At 48.3% G+C, this 6,000-nt stretch overlaps 1 protein-coding gene across 10 annotated transcripts in view; it reads right to left on the bottom strand.

The window, feature by feature from the left end:
• Window positions 1-5,506, bottom strand: part of NCOA1 (nuclear receptor coactivator 1) — a 203,635-nt gene extending 198,129 nt beyond the window's left edge. For 9 of the 10 annotated variants that reach the window (XM_043469211.1, XM_043469212.1, XM_043469219.1 and 6 more), the window contains exon 1: window positions 5,171-5,506. The gene's annotated coding sequence lies outside the window, so the exon portion shown is untranslated. Of the gene's footprint in view, window positions 1-4,640; window positions 4,763-5,170 lie in introns of those variants that run through there. The other variant, XM_043469215.1, reaches the window with a different exon arrangement.
• Window positions 5,507-6,000: the final 494 nt, after the last annotated feature.

Genomic DNA, 6,000 nt, shown 5'->3' on the forward strand with positions numbered 1-6,000 from the left:
CGGCTTTGACTGTTTTTGAAGATCAAAAGATAAAGATAAAGGAAACACTTTAAATAAAGAAACGAAACATGTAAAATCAAAGCAGCAAGATATCTACAAGCGATTATAATACTTTCTTGTACAGCACTTTACAGTTTACACAGCATTTCTGCATACACCATCTGCAATAAATTTACTGGAATGAGAAATACAAGAACAGTTTAAATGATTTACATTTGATAAATCTGTCCACAGAGTGTCCATTAAAAATAATATCAAAAAATATTTCAGAAAATAATTTTTTCATCATTTATACGTAGGATGAATCAGTCAGGCAAACGCATGCAGGCAAACAGCTATAAACCTACAAATCACAGAATTTCAATTCAGCACAAGAAATGTGAACTCAAACCAATGTGCTGATTTAACGATGAAGAAATTCCTTTAATGATAAAGGCCCACAGAGTTTATGCGACGCTAATTACTCTATATACAAAATGACAGACCAGACTGTATAGGCAGAAATAAACAGAGAAATCCAAGAAATTGTAAAGAAAAGAATCAAATAATCTGATGATGGATTGGATAGTGATGTGTTTAGGATATGGAATGTAGAATAAAGTCTTAGTACATTCCAATGTTATCTTCTTATTTAACATAAGTTAATTTAAAGATCACAATAATATGAGCTTAAGTACATTATTCCAATTTTAAGCATGAAAATCTGAGGTTTACAGTGGTTAAATAACTAGTGCAAGGTTACATCCACTAAGTAGAAGAGCCAGGACATCATCCCCTGTCTGAAGTCAAACATTCATTCACAAAAGCAGCTTAAAAATTGCCTCAAAGTTACAAGCCAGGCAAAATTACAAGGCAAAAATGAAGCACCATTCTGGAAACATCGGATAATTCAGTGTTATTAGAATTCTGGTCCTGTTAATAGGTGTATTTCACCTCTGTACTGGCACCTAGTGTTACTGATCTGGCCTGTGCTTTCCTGATGTGCAGGTCCAGTACTTAACAATAAAGCCCAAATTCCCCACCCTCCACACTGAAACATATCCATGGGGAGAGACTGCTGTTTAGTCACTGAGTCGTGTCTGACTCTTTACGACCCCATGAACTGTAGTCCTCCAGGTTCCTCTGTCCATGGGGTTTCCCAAGGCAGGAATACTGGAGTGGGTTGCTATTTCCTTCTCTACGGGATCTTCCCAACCCTGGGATTGAATTGGTGTCTCCTGCATTGCAGGCAGATTCTTTACCATTCAGAGCCACCTGGAAAGACTGGGGAGAGACTAGATCAACCATATCTAAGATGAGGGTGACTAGACTGATTAATCTGAAGTCTTCTACAACTCCTCCAGTGATTGCAGCTTCACCTTCTAAGTATGACAACTATACTAAGCTTTTCTAAAAGTCTGTCATTTCAAGGAGCCTCAGCAGTACTGTGTTGCAGATGGGGAAATGGAGGAGGACACACAGATAGAACAACCCACTCTACTTGCATTTCAAGAACTGGACTTAAATGTTGGAATCAGTGTTTTGTAATAATTCTTCTTTTTCAACCAAGTATCTTGCAGAAATAAAAAATAATCATTGGTACATTAATCCAAATATGGTGCACCCACAAAACATCACCTAGAATTAAAGGAAAAAAATCTGCACCTCTTCCTTAAACTAAGCAACCAAGAATGGCACACAGTTGCTACTAGGCTATTTTATGACCTCTGACCCCATATGTTGAGAGGCACAAAATCTGACTAAAACAAAAAAGAGAGAAAGGAAGGTTTGAATTGACTAGACCTCATCTCCGATGTTAAGAAAAAAGGTCAGAGACCACATGGCCCATCCTTACTGACCAACAGCCAAGAGCTAAGCTACTGGTTAACCTGGGAGAAAAGCACTAAAGAAGTCCTTTCCTAGTCTGTCCAACTTTTAGGAAAGCTATATGAGGTGGGGAGAAATCTGTATGGTTCTGCAGCCCAAACTAAATACAGTGCTCTGGCTATTCAACTGCTGAAACACACGTACTTCACCCAGTCCCACACTCTTTTGCACCGATACTTGGAGGTAATGTAAAAAGGAGGCCACCACATGTTTTCAGACCTCTGCAAGAAAAGCAGTTGATGGCCCCCTAAGAAACCCTAGTTATCATACATAGAAAGTGAAAATCACAGCCAAGGGAATAATGAGCACCTTGGGATTTCCTCTACCCCATGACTTAGAAGATTCTATTCAGTGGTGTGTGCCTGTGTTGACCTCCCATACTTGCCCTAAAATGAAAGCTATTTTAGGCCATATGGTTTAAGACCAACCAACCCCAAAAGATATGTAACATATTCAAACAATGTGGAGTCCCTGGGGGATAGGGCAATAAAGACAAGTTAAAGTGAGGAATGAAGGTAATATCTAGGAGAAGGTATGTGAAATTGATGACAACAGAGATGTTCTTTAAAAAGAATTATAAATCATACTGTGATATATAGTCCAAAAGAGAAAAGATTTTCAAAGAATGTCCAGTATCCTTTCTTCCCCTCTCCAGCTTTCAGCACCTCTACGCCACCCTCATCACTTACTCAACATTTAGTCCTGATAAAGACTGATCAGTGGATTAGCAGGATCAAGAGTACATGAAGAGGACATTCCATCCTGGGAACATCTTTGAATTATTTAAGCGTGTTTACCACCCTTTCCTATAGAGGAAAAGCATGAAAATTTGTGAGTGCTTTCACAATATGTACCAGTCAGCACCAGAGCAACCCAATCCTCTGCCCACCAAAAGATTAACACATACAAAGAAAACAGGAAATTCAACAAAAATTAAAGTTTGACCCTAGACTCCCTCAACAGTTACACTGTCTTAAATATTGGCAGTATCTTTGTACCACACCCACTTCATGCTACCCTTATAGCTTCCTGGCATAAGCAAGTTCTTGGGATTATACAAACTGCTGCTTCTGTTTCCAGCCCAGATTTCTAGAAATGAAACCCTGGAATTGAAGGAGAAAGAAAAACAAATGTTGGCAGAAAGAGGGAGGAAAATGCATTGTCTATATAATCCCAGTTTAAATGGAACAATCACCATTAGTCCCATCAAGCACTTTTTTTCAATAAAACCACTTACCCAAAAATGCAGATCTAAAATACTCCCTTGGTTTAAACCACACAAAAAGCAATTTAAAAGATACAATCTTACAGATTTTGTCAGAAAGAAATGAAAAGATTAACTATAAACTATATAAAATTTCAAATTTTGCACCTTAAAAACCAAACTTCATCGTGAGTTAACCAAATGAAATAAATCATCAGTGCAAAACGTCTACAAAAATCAAATGGAACGCCTGTTCTTATAAGCAGCACCCCTGCTTTTTCTCTCCAAACTATATATTCCCTATTCAGGCCTCCTTTTTGATCCATTGTTTCCAAAGCATAAATTCTGAATAAGAAATAGAGGGAAACCATTTCCAAACCTAGTTCACAAAACCAAATTAGACCCACAAAGTACAGGAGATATAAAAGAAACATTTGCAGTTGCATGTAGTTTACAACAAATAGTTCAAGGAATGCCCATTTATTAAGCTAAATCAAATCCCACTGCTACCTTTAACCCAAAACTATTTCTAGTTCAGGAGCCAAAAGACCCAAGCAAATACTTTCTTTTCACATTATTCTCAACATGAAGAAATCTGACCCCCTTCCTACTACATCACAGCTTCTGTGAAACAAGCTGAGAGGCCCCTTTGGCCAACTTTTTTTTTTTTTTTTTTGAGACTAACCTTCAACCAATTCCAGAATTGAAGACAAACCTCAAATTTAACCCCTGAAATCCATCCCTTTAGCTGTAGAGTATAATCTAGGCTGCTCCGCAGCAATGTTTTACAGATACTTGAAGATTTCTTAATCACTGAAGTGTAAGCCTCAGCCCTCACAAATCATCGCCACAGAGATTACTCTTGGCATCAACAGAGGGTGCCGGGACTGCAATTCACTCAAGAACCCTTCATTCACCACCATCATACTCGACATTAAAAATTCACCATCTCAAAAAAAAAAGAAAAAAATTTAAAAGTCACCTTCTCCACAAGGACACCTGCCTCTTCAACGCCTACAGTGAACGAAGAGAGTCAAGTCTGAAAAGCTAAAAGATCCTCCAGCTTAAAGTTTTCCTCGCCACCAAACTCTGCAGCCACAGCAGCACGGACTGTCCTTGTCACACACACAGGCTTTATTGTCAAACCCTCCGTCTCCCTCTAACACCGTCAACTGAGGCAGTGTCTACAGTCCATGGGAGTGACTGCTTTAAAAACAAACAAACCAAAAAAACATAGCTGGGTAGTAAGAGCGGGGACCCTGGTGTCCGGTTTCTCCCATTGCTCTTCCAAGCGACTAGAGAAAGGTTCGAGTTCGGTCGAGCTAACCATTAAGCCATCCCACCCCTCAGTCGTCCAGCCGACGTGTTTGCCACCCCCCCCCCCCGCCCCACTCCCCACTTCCTACGTCCTTTCAGCGGAATCCGACGATGGGGACCAAACCCTAGACACAACAGAAAAAAAGAATCTCTTATCCATCCCATTTCTGCCTTCGAAATCCCTCTGTCTGGAGACGGGGAAAGCAAGTGCGCGGGGGGTAAAACAGAAGCGCCGTCGAAGGCTGAGGCTTACGGGAAGGCTCGCCACGGTCATCCCCATTTCGCAGTCCCGGCAAGCGAAGACTCGGAGAGGTTACCGGCTTGCCAAGGTCACCGCGCTCGCCCGGGCCGAGGGGCGCCCGCGCCGACTTCCGGCTCCCCCTCTCGGCGGCGGCGGCGGCGGGGAGCGCCCGCGGGCTCGGGGCGTCGCTCCCCACGCCGGGCCGGCCGCCGCGAACCTCGCGCACCCTCCGCGGATGCTCGCCCGGTCCGCGCTAACTAGGGCAACTGGGAAACCCGGACAAGCCAAAGTCGCTGCTGCAGCAGTTTCCCTCCGCGGCGCAGCCCCCAGCTGGTGCCCGTGACAGCTGCGACCTCCGCCCCCTCCAGCCGCGCGAGGCCGAGGGAGAACTCGGGGAAAGTGGGAGGGGGGACGGCGGAGAGAAAGGAGAGCGGGGGGCGGAGGGGGCGCCAGCTGCTCCCGCCCCCTAGGGCCTCGGCGGCCGCGCGGCTCGTGACAGCTGCACCCACCGGGAGGCTCGGCGCCCGCCGCCCGCCACTCACCTGCCGCCGCCGCCGCCTCTGGGCCGCGCTGACGGGCTCCGCGCTCGCCCGCGACCGTGGCGGCGTCGCCGCGGCCTCCGACGCTGCTCGGGCCGGGAGCCCGCCGCCGCCGCCGCCGCGGCTCTCCGGCCCCCTCCTCCGGAGCCAGGGGGTCCCCCCTCAGGGGGGATGCAGAACGGACCCGACACAGGCTCCGCTGGACGGAGCAACAGGGAACAGGGCGGCCGAGGCGCTGGAGGCCGCGGTCCGGCCGTCTAAGGAGAAGGCTTAGAGAATCGCGTCAGACTCCCGCTCTCCTGGCCTGAAGAACAGGCATTTCAGCCGCTCTCCGCGGCCGCCATGTTCTCCTCCTCCTCCTCCTCCTCCTCCTCCTCCTCCTCGGCTGCCGCCGCCACCGCCGCCGCCGCCGCCCCCCGCTCGCGGCCCCGCCCCCTTCGCGCCCCGCCCCGCCCCGCCCCGCCGACTCCCGGCCGCCCCTCCCCGCCCCGCCGCCCGCCGCCCCGCCCGGCGCGCTGCCCCTGAACCCTCAACCCGGCCCGGCCGCCGCGACCCGGTGCCCGCGAGCTCCGACGGTGCGCCCGGGACAGTCAGTTCCCCCGCCCGCTGGGCGGCCGACCGAGGAGCCGCCCCGCGCCCCCTGCTGGCCGCAGGCCCGAGGGAGGGCTGCCGCGGTCCCGCCCCGGCCCGCGTCCTAACGAAGTGTGGGAAAGGAGGCCCTAACTCTTCCCCCTCCCCTCGGGGCGTTCCTCTGACTGCTGCCGGGAAGCCGCCTCGAACCCCAGGGCGCTTTCAGCTAGGCCGCCTGGCCTGCAGCCTCCCGCTGGCCCAGT

Source organism: Cervus canadensis, chromosome 5 (assembly GCF_019320065.1).
Source record: "Cervus canadensis isolate Bull #8, Minnesota chromosome 5, ASM1932006v1, whole genome shotgun sequence".
Taxonomy (NCBI): Eukaryota; Metazoa; Chordata; class Mammalia; order Artiodactyla; family Cervidae; genus Cervus; species Cervus canadensis.